Below are 15,398 nucleotides of genomic sequence, written 5' to 3' on the forward strand. Positions count from 1 at the left end.
GTATGTTCCTTTGTAAGATATGCTGTAGTATTAACACATCTGGTTCATGAATCTTCCCTTTTGTATGCCCACAGGATTATTTTAGTTCTAAATTCTGAATCAGAAAAATGTAACTTTACTCAATTACACAGACAAATCAAGAGAATGATAACATGGGCTCTAGTACACGAGGCAATTCAGCAGTTCTATTTTTGACTGAGCATTGGTGTTTTTTGGCGAAATGAGTAAACTTTTGATTTTTCAATAAAAAAACAAAAAAATTTAGGATTGTAGGATTATAGAAGAAAAAACTTCAACAATTGCAGTAATTGAGTATTTTTAAAATTAAAGAATTAACCACATGGTATGATTTGATAGAATTAGTGATGGGTGAATGTGTATTTCTGATACATTGTTTATTTTTTTATTTGTTGTCAGTAATTCATAATAAAAAATTAAAAGCAGAAAAAAATAAAATTTATATTAAAATCCCAAGCACTGAATAAGGCCAAGACAATTTTGACATAAAGAACAATGCTGGGGAACTTATACTACCTGATTACAAGACTTACTATAAAGCTGTATAAGCAAGAAATTGTGCTATTGGAATAAAAATAGTCATATAGAACAATGAATCAGAATAAAGAGTACAGTGATAGATGAACACACATTTGGTCAATTGATTTTCAAAACAGGTATTAAAACAATTCAGTGGGGCAAGGATAATATTATCAACAATTGAGGTTGAAACAATTGGATACAGCCATATTTCAAAAAATCATTATCATCCCTTATGTCACAAAACATATGAAAATTAACTTGAAAACCATCATACATCTAAATATAAGATACGAAGAAAACTATGAAATAAAATCTAATATAGTAGACTTAGTGAAAAGTAAAAATGTTTTCTAATATCACTGTTAAAAATGTAAAATTGTTGGAGCACCTGGGTGGCTCAGTTGCTTAAGTGTCCGACTTCAGCTCAGGTCATGATCTCATGGTCAGCGAGTTCAAGCCCCGCTTTGGGCTCTGTGCTGACAGCTCTGAGTCTGGAGCCTGCTTCAGATTCTGTCTCTCTGTCTCTCTGTCTGTCTCTCTCTCTCAAAAATAAATAAATGTTAAAAGAGTGTAAAAATGTAAAAGCTTAAGTCATAGACCAAAAGAAACTATTGCAAACAATATAAAGAGGTTATATTACATAAAACAAATACTAATTTCTAGAATATGCAACAAACTCTTAAAAAGTCAACAGAAAGAAGCTAAGCAAAAACAAACAAAATCAAACAATGTTTGAACCACACATTTCACCAAAGAAGATGTAGAATAGCCAGTAAGCAAATGGAACATGCTTAACATAATTAGACATCATAAACTTGCAAGTTAAAAGCACATGGAGAAACTGCTCCACAAACACTAGAATGGCTATGATTGAAAAGACTGACAATATCACGTGCTGGTGAGGGTAAGGAGCAACTGGAATTCTCATCTATTGTTCATGGGAATCTAAATGGTACAATCTCTTAAATTTGGCAATGTATTACAAGTTAAAATTATTCTTACCATATGTTCCACACGTCCATACTTTGTATTTACACATGAGAAATAAAAGCATGGATCAACCCCAACTCTTGTGCATCAATATTCACAGTAGCGTCACTTTTAATATTCAAAAACTGGCCAGAGATCAAATATCCATAGATATATGAATGAATAAAAAGAAAAACAAATCTATAGTATATCTGTGCATGGAATGCTAGTCAGGAATGATAAAATCAAACTACTGATGTATGCAACAAGAAATAAATTCTGATTTTTTAAGTAAAAAAGTAGGATAAATAAAAGCACATATAATTCCATTTACATAAATCCAGAAAATGTTGATAAATGTACAGTGACAGAAAGCAGATCTGTGATTTTTCAGGCATGGCAGAAGGGGAGAAATTGATTAAACAAAAGACAAAGAAAACATTTAAGGTGATAAGCATGTTGATTATCTTGATGGTTATGATGTTTTTCTGATACACACATATATCAAAACTCTTCAAAAGTTCTTTTTAATTTGTGAAGTTTATTATATGTAAGTACAAACTAAGAAAAAGGTGTTAATAAAAAGTGTAAAATGTCACTAATGACAACCGGTATTTTCAGCATCCAACACAATTGATGTTGACAGTTAATTCATATCCTTCAAGTCTATTTTTGTTATGTATATGCTCAATAGTTTATTTATGCAATGAAAATATAATGTATATAGAATGTTTTATCATGTTTTTTTCAAACGACTGGCATTTCCCTTATTATTCATTTATGATGCAGAAGACAAAGTGAATATATATGATATATATGAGTATGTATTTATATAATATATGATAATTCAATGAAGCTAATAACTCAAATAACCTATTAACTCAATGCAGTGTGATATAATACAAATAATACTTATCCTTAGTGGATTTAAAAACTGCAAGTATGGGATGCCTGGGTGGCTCAGTCAGCTAAGCGCCCAACTTCAGCGCTGGTCTATGATCTCTCGGTTCATGAGTTCAAGCCCCACATTGAGCTCTGAGTTGTCAGCTCAGATTCCACTTCAGATTCTGTGTTTCCCTCTCTCTCTGTCCCTTGCCCACTCACAGTGTCTGTGTGTGTCTGTCTGCCTCAAAAATAAAACATTTTTAGGGGCGCCTGGGTGGCTCAGTTGGTTAAGCGGCCGACTTTGGCTCAGGTCATGATCTCGCGGTCCTTGAGTTCGAGCCCCACGTTGGGCTCTGTGCTGACAGCTCAGAGCCTGGAGCCTGTTTCAGATTCTGTGTCTCCCTCTCTCTGACCCTCCCCCATTCATGCTCTGTCTCTCTCTGTCTCAAAAATAAATAAATGTAATAAAAAAAAATAAAAAAATAAAACATTTTTAAAAATTAAAAAAAATACCAAATATTTAAAAACTGGAGGTCTGAACTTAAGTTCTCTTATTATTTGTTCTCTTATTAAGTTCTCTTATTATTATTATTATTATACTGATAAATAACAAATTTTCTAGAATTCCACTTTCTCATGTTTAGAATAAAGCACAAAATGGCTCAAAATTAATTAATTACATACTTACATGTCTGTTATAGTACTAGAGCACAAAATGAAACTTAATGACTATCATTTACCAAGTAAAAAAATTTTAAAAGCAATTGAAATTATTTCTGCTTGTTTTATTGTTATTAATCGGTACACTCTTTTCTTTCAGAAACTAATGCTCACAAATCAAAAACTAAACAAAACCAAGCACTGAAAGAGGAAGAACAAAGTTCATTTTTAACATAGAAAATATATAAATATGCTTTATATAACCTTTTCTGTTTCCAGGGAACAATGACTCTGAAGCTGAAGACACTTGGTTAAGGTGAAGGAATTGCCAGGGTCAGACAACTCCTAGCCCTTGCAAAGAGCCCCTTATGTGATTGATGTCATCAGAACTCACCCCCGACTCAGAGCATCTTTTGCCTCCCAGATCCTCCCCCCCAAGGTCAGTTAGTTCCTTTTGTTCCATCTCCTAACATTCTCTCAATATAGAAATTTCCAACCAGCAGATAATGATGTGGCCCATATAAGCACTGCCATATGCCATTCTAGGGTCTCTGTGAGATTAAAATCCATGAGTTCTCCTTACCTGCACATGGGTAATTCTTGAGTGAAAAGGCTTTGGCTCTGCCACGGTGAATAGGTGCATATGGGGAAACCACATTTCTGTCAATATGATTACATAAGCTGCTGTTAGATGAGACTGGAGCCAAGCAAAACGAATGGAAGAGAAATTTGGAAAGGAGTTAGGAAATATTTGCTTTCAACCTAATTAGAAAAGACTATTTTGACTTCTTGTGTTCACATAATGTTTCTGTTCATCATTTCCACCGGAGGGCAGGAAAAATTTAAAGGAAAACTACAGATAGTCCCCAATTTACAATGGCTCAGCTTACAAGTTTTTGACTTTAAAATGGCACAAAACTGAAATGCATTCAGTAGAAACTGTACTTTTGTAGTAGGATTCTCTCACAGAGAGTCATGACACCAAGGTTTTTTTTTCCAGGAAGCATCTTTATTCATGCCAGCACAACTCAGTTGGCTTCCTCCCCGAAGAACTGAGCCCCCAATGCCACGTGGTGGTGTGGTTTTTTATACATTTTTTACTTCTTTGTCTCCCATATATGGTAACCCACAAACAGGCAGTCAGATTAAGTGGTCTCTTGATGGATGTTGTCAGGTACTTATGCATAACCAGGTTGCCTTGAAGGTTTTTTTTTTTTTCCTTTCCTTAGGGAGGGGACCCTACCACACTTTCAGTTCTGAATTTTGACCTTTCTGGGGTTCACGATATTGCCTGTGACCCTCTCTCTTGATGCTGGGCAGCCACAGTTCCCAGTCAGCCACAGGATCACAAGGTTTAAACAAATGATACATTTACTACTGTTTTGTACCCAAGCATTCTGTTTTTCACTTTCAGTGCAGTATTCAGTAAGTTACAGGAAACAGTCAACACAGCATTTATTATAAAAACAGGACTTGTGTTAGATGATTTTGCCCAACTGTAGACTAATGTAACTAATGTAGCCTAGGCTGGCTAGACTAAGCTGTGATGTTCGGTAGGTGTATTAAGCGTGTTATCAACTCACATTATTTTCAACTTAACGTAGGATTATCAGAACATAACCTCACAGTACATTGAGAAAGATCTCTATTAAAAATATTTCCCCCCTGAAAACACTGCAAGAGTCAGTCTGAAAAATTGTTCTTCAACTTTTTTTTTCTTCACGAAATGAAAGAATCTGCTTTACCCTTTTGCAGTGGTTTCCTCATTTTCATCCCCAAATTGAAATTTGTGGGTATGTTAATGAGAATTTTTTTTGATGACAGATTCAATGTCAGAAGAGTAGAAGTCACATTTAACTCACTAAAGACAGCTACTGTTATTCTTCCGAATTTGCAATTTCTGTAACAGACTTCAGTATCCACAGGTAACTCAAAGTATACCTTATTTTATAAATGGGTTCTAATTATTTCAGAAAGAATTCCTTGGAGAACATATATTTTCTGTATTTTTGACAAAATGTGGTGATCTGAGAGTTATAAATAAATATATAATTTTTTCTTCTGTCACAAATACATTAGAAAACATTGTTTAAGGATAAGAATATGCATAGAGAATTAGATAACATTACTGAGCATTGTTTACATAGTTCTAGATATCCTGCTCAAGGACTTGAGAGCAGACACTAGAAAATGTATCATGATCTTTTTTCCCTACATCTCCATAAAAATTTCAGTGGAGTAAATTTTTGATCAGAGCAGTATTGTTTTCCTTTGGACCTACTCCTGAGTGATTCAACTGTAGGAAAACATTTATTTATGCATGTATGTATGTATGTATGTTTATTTTTCAACGTTTATTTATTTTTTTGGGACAGAGAGAGACAGAGCATGAACGGGGGAGGGGCAGAGAGAGAGGGAGACACAGAATCGGAAACAGGCTCCAGGCTCTGAGCCATCAGCCCAGAGCCTGATGCGGGGCTCGAACTCACGGACCGCGAGATCATGACCTGGCTGAAGTCGGACGCTTAACCGACTGCGCCACCCAGGCGCCCCTGTATGTTTATTTTTGAGAGAGAGCACAAGCATGGGAGGGGAAGAGAAGAGAGGGAGAGAGAGAATCGTAGGGCCTGATCTCACCAACTGTGAGATCATGACCTAAGCCGAAACCAAGAGTTGGTTGCTTACCTGACTGAGCCACCCAGAAAATCTTTATTTATAATTGATGAGATCTGTATTTAAAAAATAGCAAAATTGAAAGGTAGTAAGAAATATAATAATTATAGATTATATATTCTTTCCATGCATTTCAATTTCATATAGTCACACCTGAAGGGAGAGAATTCTGAGTATTATTTTTTATTGTAAAATGTCTACATACTTACGAAAATTAGTCCTACATGAATTTAATAAAACTGCATTTTGCTTTCAAATCTCTTCATATTCATTTCTTTCTTCTGTCGATATTCTAATAAGAAATTATTTAAGTCACTCTTCTATATTACATCTCATAATTTTACAGTGGTAAATAGGTCAATTTTTATTCTAGTCAGCATTCTGAATATGGATAATATTACTGTGTTACTCACTTTCTATGTTGTAATCTTGGGGAGACACATGGATATCCTGGCCATAGCTACATCTCTATTGTATCTCTAATTTTAATCACAAACAGTAGCTCTATAATGATTTTTCACAGGCTGATGTATTCTCCTTATTTGTGCTTTTAAATGACAGTACTGTGAACCTAGTAATTTCTCAAGTCTTTCTCCAATTGAATGGAAAGAAAGTCACACCTCCAGAACACTTGCTTGCTCCTCTTCACTTCTTGATAGACAGTCGAAGAGTTTCTAGTTTGGGGCTAATAGAAAAAAAATTTGTGGGGCGCCTGGGTGTCTCAGTCGGTTAAAAGTCCAACTTCGGCCCAGGTCATGATCTCACTGCTTGTGGGTTCGAGCCCCGCGTCAGGCTCTGTGCTGACAGCTCAGAGCCTGGAGCCTGCTTCGGATTCTGTGACTGCCCCTCCCCTGCTCATGCTCTGTCTCTCTGTCTCTCAAAAATCAAATAAACGTCAAAAAAATCTTTAAAAAAAAGAAAAAAGAAAAAAAATTGTTATGGACATTGGTGTGCATCTTTGCATGGGCTGTGATTTCATTTCTCTTGGTTAAATACATAACAGTGGAATGGTCAGCTGCCAAACTGTTTTTGATAGTAGTTGTGCCATTAAACATTCACATAGTAAAACATGAATTGAGTTGGTCCACATTTTCACTGACACTTGCTCTTGTTCATTTTTGTCATCCTAATGGATGTGTAGTTGTATCTCATTGTGATAATAATTTGGATTTCCCTACTGGTGAATGATGTAGAACATCTTTTCCTGTTTGTTTTTTTTTTTGTTTGTTTGTTTTGTTTTTTTGTTTTTTTGTTTTTTTACCAATTATATATCCTCTTCTGTGAATTGTCTGTTCAAAACTTTGAAGATCATAATTGCTTTTGTCTTCAGATTGTTATCAGACTTTTTATATAAAATGGATACAATTCCAGTTTCACATATGTAATTTTGAACCAAATTTCTACTCATCTTTTAATGGTGCTTTGTGGCTTAACTGTGCCTTTCCAAAATCAAGAATTCTAGTTTTGAAAGAGGTCAAATTATCAACTTTTTCATTTATGAATCATATGTTTGGCATCGATTCTAAGAAATTTACCTTATTATTGTCACATATTTTGCTTGTTTTTTTTTCTATACACTTTACAGTTTTACACATTACACTTTGGTCAAGAATCCATGTTGAATTAATTGTATAATTTTAAATATATGGAGCAAAATTCAAAATTTATGCCTATTAATACCCAGTGTTCCTTTCTCCACTGAATATTCAGCTTTTAAAATAAATTGGTAATTTATGCCTGCATCTGTTTTGGGATTCTATTCTCTTCCACTGAGTATCTTAGTCCAACTGCTATACTGTCTTGATTACCCAGAATTATAATAAGAACTTACTTCTCTAACATAGTGATTTAGCAATTTAAATTTTCTCTCAACACTCCTTTAAATTCCTCTCACACAATTTTGAATTTTATGTTTTTTTTAAAAATTGTATTAAAAATGCTTCCTAATTTTCTATTAGATTTATTCTCAGCTCGTGATCTATTTAAATGTGTATTACTTAGTATTCAAAATTTTGAGCATATTCCAGATATATCTGTAACTGATTTATAATACTTTTCTATTATAGACAGAGATCAATGCACTTTGTATGCTTTGAAGTACTTTTAAAATATTGACCTCTCTTACAGGACCAGAATATCTTCTATCTTGATAAATACCTGTGTGTACTAAAAAAGTGTATTGTGCCTGAGAGAGTTTATTCAAAGAACACCACATGGATTTGTTATAGAAATTTGATCTTACACAAATGTGTGAGCTGACTAAGTAGTATGTAAGGTTTATTCTTCACATCTCCTGCTGGAGATTAAGGCCACTGGAAAGGCAGTTGGGAAGGACAGATGTGAGAGAGAGAGAGACAGAGAGAGAGAGAGAGATCAGACTGGAGTCAACTTCATGATCTGAAAACCCACCAGGATGGAGGGTGGGTGACAGAAACCTGGCAGAAGTGAGGCCCTTCATCTTGGAGTTAATTATGCCTACCCGCCCCAGATACCGTAGAAGTTGAAAGAAGATCCAACAGAAGATGGAGCGGTTGCTATTGACCTGTTCTAACAAATTGATTCAGCAGATTATCAACAACATCCAAGAGCTACAAAATGGTTTCTGCTTCATTTCCACCTAGAAATCTGCCACAAGAATCTCCTTGGTGACCCCAAATGACCAGAAATTCATAGGAATGATCATCATGGGAAATGTAGTTCAGTCTTCTTAAGTTCATGCATATCAAAGTGGCTTCATGTTTTCTGCTGATTTGGTTAGATGTTCAATAAATGCCAAGTGAGTTTAGTAGTTGATCATATTAAGTCCTGCATATCAATTCTGATTATTTGTCTTTATGTTGTATCAATTTTTGAGAGAGAGGTGATGAATTTTCTAACTATATTTGTGGGGTCCTTTTGTTTCCCCTTGCTTTATTTTATTTTAAAGTTTATTTATTTTGAGAGAGAGAGAGAGAGAGAGAGAGAGAGAGCGAGCAGGGGAGGGACAAAGAGAGGGAGAGAGAGAATCTCAAGCAGGCTCTAGGCCCTGGTGCGGAGCCAGACCTCCTGACTGTGAGATCGTGACTTAGCTGACATCAAGAGTTGGTCACTTAACTGACTGAGCCACCCACATGCCCCTCCCCTTGCTTTATAAAACAAAAATTTTCCAATAAAAATGTAAAATAGCCACTTAATCAATGTTTGTTATTTGAGTAATAAGGTTTTGTGTGGGTTTTTTGCTAAATGTATTAAATATTTAAATGGTGAAGAATGGAACTATAAGAAATAATGTGAAAAAAAACACTGCATATCAAGGCATTAGTTAAGATTGCTTTTAAAAATTTAAAAATAGTAGTGTTTGCACATACAAGTACATAATAGTCTGTAGGTATACCTGATCCCAGTTTAAAAATATGTATACGTGATTTAAAGAGAATTTGATGAGAGGTATATAATTGGTGCCCATTACTGTTAACCTCAGAAACAGGAAGTGGTTTATATATGTTTACTAAGGTTCATTCTATTTTCATCCACACTGAATGGATATTTTTTCCTTTTGGAAAGATTTCAAGCATCAGCTGAATTTCTACAATAATCAAAAGAAAGGGAGGTAATGGAAGACAAGGATTCAGCCACTCAGCTGGTATTTTCTTTGGCTTATTTATTTACAATGAAGATCTACCTTCATAGTATTTTGTTTGTGCAGTAGTCTAAGTCTATTTTCCTGTAGTGGTGATTGAACACAAAGGGAGAGATATCAATACAGATTATTAATACAGAAAGTGATGTTTGAAAAATCAACTTTTATATATGACACAAGAAATTAAAATAATCTATTATTTGTTCTATTAATAACTGATTGAAAATTCATGGCATTATTGTATCAATTACATTTCTGTTGACAATTAATATGAAATATATGTTTCACTATGCTATGAAGAGATTCTGGGTACTGAGATGACCATTAACCCATATGCCTATAATTGCCAAAATGCCCAATTTAGTCACCTGAATTATGAAAAGTAGACCAAGCTCTCATTAAATATTAATATTTAATGATACAGTAAACTCTGTTTTGACACTAGACACAGCTACAATGTTTGCATTGCAAAAAAATTTCATGAGTTCTTCTTATTAAAAGGAGGGGCACCGGGGTCGCTCAGTCGGTTAAGCATCTGCCTTTGGCTCAGGTCATGATCTCGCAGTTTGTGGGTTCGAGCCCTGCATCGGGCTCTGTACTGACAGCTCAAAGCCTGGAGCCTGCTTTGGATTCTGTGTCTCCCTCTCTCTCTCTGCCGCTCCCCAGCTCATGCTCTGTCTCTTTCTTTCTCTCTCAAAAATAAATAAACACTATAAAAAAATTTAAAGGAAAAATCAGTTGTGTAATTTTTAAAAACTTATTTAAAGCAGAACTAGATTTATAAAGCTACATATCAGATATAACAGTTGTGGCTGGATGTTTAATTCACACTTTTTAAAGTATATGCTGTACCTTCCTAGCATTTTGTTGATTCCCTCACCTATTTACCTTTTTCTCTAACATAGTACTCTTACATAAAGAGTAAGATATCTTATTTTTTTACATTTTTATGTTTCACATATTGTTGTTGTTTTGTTAGTGACTACAAAGGATATCAGATAGAGAGACAAAATAAAATGACTAAACCATCTGAACCACAAATATTTATTCTTTTAAGGTCTTTAATACTGATTTCCTACTAAACTCTATAATGAGTTATTCACTCACGTAGGCATGGAATAAGACAAATCCATGATGTGAGGACTTGGATGGGAATTTTAATTTTATTAAATTGAGGCAAATAATAATCATTTAAAAATAAACAAGACAAATCATCTCCAGCTCAACCTAACCCTATGAGAGAAATGGTGTGCTGCTGAGATTACATTTGCATTTCATAGTCGCCTAAAGATCCAGAGTGAAGCTGCAAAAAAACATGAACAGCCAGAAAAATATGGTCTAAAATTTTTTGTTGCAATGAAATATTTCAAAAGTGATTCCTTCCTTAAAATGTTAACAAAATAGTGATTAGAATCTATAGAGTTCAAATAAACAGTAACAGGGGCACCTGGGTGGCTCAGTTGGTTAAACGTCTGACTTCAGCTAAGGTCATGATCTTGTCTGTGAGTTCGAGCCCTGAGTCTGGTTTTGGGCTGACGACTCAGAGCCTGGAGCCTGCTTCAGATTCTGTATCTTCCTCTTCTCTTTCTCTCTCTATCTCTCAAAAATAAATAAACATTTTTAAAAATTAAAAAAAACCACAAACAGTAACAGTTATTTATCATTTTTAAGTTTATTTACTTATTTTTGTTAGAGAGAGAGAGAGAGAGAGAGAGAGAGAGAGAGAGAGAGGGCATACTTAAGTGGGGAAGGGGCAGAAAGAGAGGAAGAGGGAGGATCCCAAGCAGGTTCCATCCACACTATCAGTGCAAGAGCCTGACTCAGGGTTTAAACCTACGCACCAGGAGATCATGGTCTGAGCCGAAATCAAGAGTTGGATGCTTAACCAACAGAGCCACCCAGGCTCCCCAAGAGTTACTTTTCTGATACTTCGAACACTAAGTTTTTTCAAAATGTAGCTTTAATTTGGTTTTATTATTATAAGATAAGGTAACAAATTGTTTAACCAAAACTTGAAATCGGGGCACCTGGCTGGCTTAGTATGTAGAGTCTGAAACTCTTGATCTTGGGGTGAGGAGTTTGAGCCCCGCGTTGGGGGTAGAGATTACTTTAAAAAATAAATAAACTTAAAAAGAAACAACTTGAAATCAAATTAAGCATGCCTGTGTAAATGCCTTCTAATATACACACCCAGGAATCTTCTCTTCTTACATAAATTTTTATTACTGAAAAGTTTACAACTTCTAATAGGAAACGGGAAAATGTCACTAAGGCAATCTGTCACTGAGTTTTCATAAAACACCTTTCCATCACTATCATAGATATATCCTTTACCTTCTGAAGGCCTGCATAGTGTAGAGCATGCTTTCTAATTAAATGACTATTTGTTTATCTTTTATTATAAGAAAATTTAAAATTTATTATAAGAAATGTATTAATCTATTATAAAGATTATAAGAAATATATATTTGGTCTTCAGCCCTGTTTCTGGTGCACAGTTCCCAAAAACCTTGGAATATTAAAAGTGTTGAGGGTGATAAGGGTGTCTTTTGTCATGTTGACCTTTGGAAAGCAGCCCGCCCCACCCCTCCCACCCTCCCCCCAGCCCTGACCTCCAGAGAAGGGACCAGGACTGAAGGTTGAATAAGCCAATGGCCACAATCATGACATTGTAATGAAGCCTCCATAAAAACTCAAAAGGGAAAGCTTTTTAATCTTTCTCTTTTGGAGTACTTCCAGGCTTAGGAAACCAGGACATTTTTGAGTGTCATTGAGCCCAGGCTGCAAACTCCATAACAGGAACTTCTTTGTCAGGCACCTTGCCTTATGTATGTCTTCATCTGCCTGTTGAAACATTGTTTCCCTGAGTTCTATGAGCTGCTCTAGCAAATTAATCAAAGATAAGGAGAAGGTCACTGGAATCTCCAATCTGTAGTTTGTAAATCAGAAACGTGCGTAAGAGGGGCACCTGAGTGGCTAGGTTGGCTAAGTGTCTGACTCTTGATTTTGGCTCAGCTCTTGATCTGGTGGGTTGTGGGTTTGAGCCCCATGTCAGGCTTTGTGCTGACAGCACAGAGGCTGCTTGGGATTTTCTGCCACTCCCCTGGTCACATTCTCCTTCTCTCTTTCTCACTCTCTCTCTCAAAACAAACAAACAAACAAACTTAAAGAAAAAAGAAACAGACAAGGGCTTGCCTCTGACATCTGATGTTGGAGGTAAAGAGACAGTCTTGCAGAACTGAACCCTTAACATAGGGAATCTGATGCTAACTTCAAGTAGATAGTATCAGAATTGAGTTGAATTGTCAAACACCATGGAGTCTGAGAATTGCTTGGTGTTGTATGTGAGGGACCCACCCCTCCCACCCCACATCAGCATTGAGTCCAGGATCCCTAAAAATAATTACATCCAATTGAATAATTTTTGCACTGTGATAAAAAATGTGGATTCACCCATTATAATATGTTGAGTATAACATTGCCACAAGGGAGAAATACAAATGAGAAAGTTGTAGTCTAGATAAGGTCTAGCTAAAGGAAAGACAAAGAATGAGAATATGTTTCTTTATGTATACAGCATTATGTAGGACCAAGGAGAATTTTTAGACAGATTATGAAGGGGACAAGGAGAACTCATTCTAACAGCCTTATCAGAAACATCTCTGAAGAATATATATACTACAAAAAATGGCTGGGTGACACCAAGTTTCTTACAAATTAGAGACCTAAACAGTACATGCTTATTCTCTGTCCCTCATCTAGCCATGGAGATGACAGAAAAGACACAGGAATTTTGAGAGTCCTTTTTTTTTTCAGTTTTAAAATGGATGCAATGTTTATGGACCATAGGATGTTTGCATCCTTTTGTTTTCTGAGGGGGCACGAAGACATGGCCTCAGTTCTAGAAGTTGAAAGACCAAGAAGAGGAGATGGGCTGCTGTATAGGATAGTCACATTGTTTCTCTCTCCCTCATGCCCTGATAAGGTCAAGCCAGTGACTGAGAAAGGAAGGGCTTAATTGGGGTAGCAGTTGGAAGGGGTGTGAAATTTGATGAAATAAGTACTAAGTATGCCTGGAATTTAGATTAGAATAGTCAGCAAGGTGCCAAATGAAAGGAAATTGCAAAATTTAAGTTGGAAGAAGAAACTTGTTCCCTAATGATGAGTGTCCTAGAGATAGATTCTAAATATGTGTTATTCACCCTTTGCCAATTACAGAGTAATGTTCAGTGTTAAGACACTGCTGGGGGCAGGTAGAGTGGAGAGCCAAGAACCTAGAACCACAAATATACTTAGTTCTGGCAGCCTCTAGTCCTTTTTAATTAAAAGGGTTGCAGCCAGGAACAGAAGTTGCAAAATACAGCTGCAGTGATGTTATCTTGAGGATGGGAAGTGTGCATTTGGGGGGATAAAGGGTAAGGAGCAGATGACCATTGACAGTAAAATAAAGCCTCTCAGAACTAATGTCTTTTTCCAACTCTGCCAAACACACCATGAAAAAATGGAAGACAAAGCCCTATCTGATCTTTGCAGACTTAACTACCCAAACTAACAAATATGGGGAAATTTTCAGTATATCAAAGTTATCTTCTGATGTTGTGAGAGAAAGATAACAACAGAGCATTTGCCAAAGGAAGCTGAATTATTAAAAAGTCAATACACATTTGAAATAAACACAAATGTCATTATAGAAAAATACACAATGAAAATGTAAATGATCAAATGTTTATGAATCATAACCATTTGGAAATATTGGAAATTAAAAAAAATAGTTGAGATGAAAAACTCAAAAGGAAAGATTGCAAAGTCAATGAGATACAAATGTAGGTAAAGTATAAATTAGTAAGAAAAAACATAGGTGGAGAAATTGCTTATGTATTGGAACATCTTTTTTGATTGCTGACTTTTTATCTAGCTTCTGTGCTGAACTATCTAATATAGTTAACTATAAATTTTAATAGAAAATAAAAGTAACTTAAGTGATATTTTTTTGAAAATTTAGAAAAATCATTGTCACAGTCTTTTTTTTAAAGTTTGTCTATTTATTTTTGAGAGAGAGAGAGAGAGAGAGGCAGGGAGGGGCAGAGAGAGGGAGAGACAGAATCCAAGCAGGCTCCGTGCTGTCAGCACAGAGCCCCATGCGGAGCTCCAACTCATGAACCATGAGATCATAACCTGAGCCAAAATCAAGAGTCAGCACTTAACCGACTGAGCCACCCAGGTGCCCCCATTGTCATAGTCTTTATCATCTTTGTTAATTCTTTGTTAAGTACTCCCAGCATATTATAAATATTCCTTAATATACTGGGAAATTGGAGAGAGTTACAGGCTGATCTAAGAATATGAGACATACCACATCCCCACTATTATTCAATGGTTCAGGATATATGATCCCTAAACTGTCCAGGGATCTCTGGGCTCTCACCAGTGAAGGAACAATGATGCCCTTTCCTATTAGAGAAAACATGATTATGAAAATGCTGTCCAAACTGCTTAACCCTTGAGAACATTTTGAAAATTCAGTGACCCCTAATTTGGACCAGTTGTCAGTCTGCACATCTTGGACTGTTCTATTATACATGTCTCCATACAAAACTGCATAGAACCCAATTTTTATCGTAGAGCTCTTATAATTGAGAATCAGGGCTGTGTTGTCTTTGCTCATGGCATCAAATAAAAGTCATTAGTCTGGCTTTTCTTTAGGTTTCCCTGTAATCAGATCAACTTTTGTGCCCATTTGCTCTCCACTGTGAATCCAACAACCTAATCAGACTTGTCCTCAATACTGCTCTTTACTAGCTTTGCTTCACAGATCTTGTGGACATGCCTCAGTATTACGTGTGCACACGTGTGTGTGCGTATACACACACAGACACACACACACGCAGTTTTAATGGAACAGTGTGTTCCAGCTTTTGAGTCCAATCATGAGAGTGACTCTGAAGTTACCCTGAGATTTCTTTCCATGTGTAAGTGTGTTGCTGTATGCACAAACACTCCTGATAAGCTCTGGTCATGGGAGTGATGTTGGGAAGTATTCAAAAAGTTGCAT

This window comes from Prionailurus bengalensis, chromosome B2, assembly GCF_016509475.1.
Source record: "Prionailurus bengalensis isolate Pbe53 chromosome B2, Fcat_Pben_1.1_paternal_pri, whole genome shotgun sequence".
NCBI classification, from domain to species: Eukaryota; Metazoa; Chordata; class Mammalia; order Carnivora; family Felidae; genus Prionailurus; species Prionailurus bengalensis.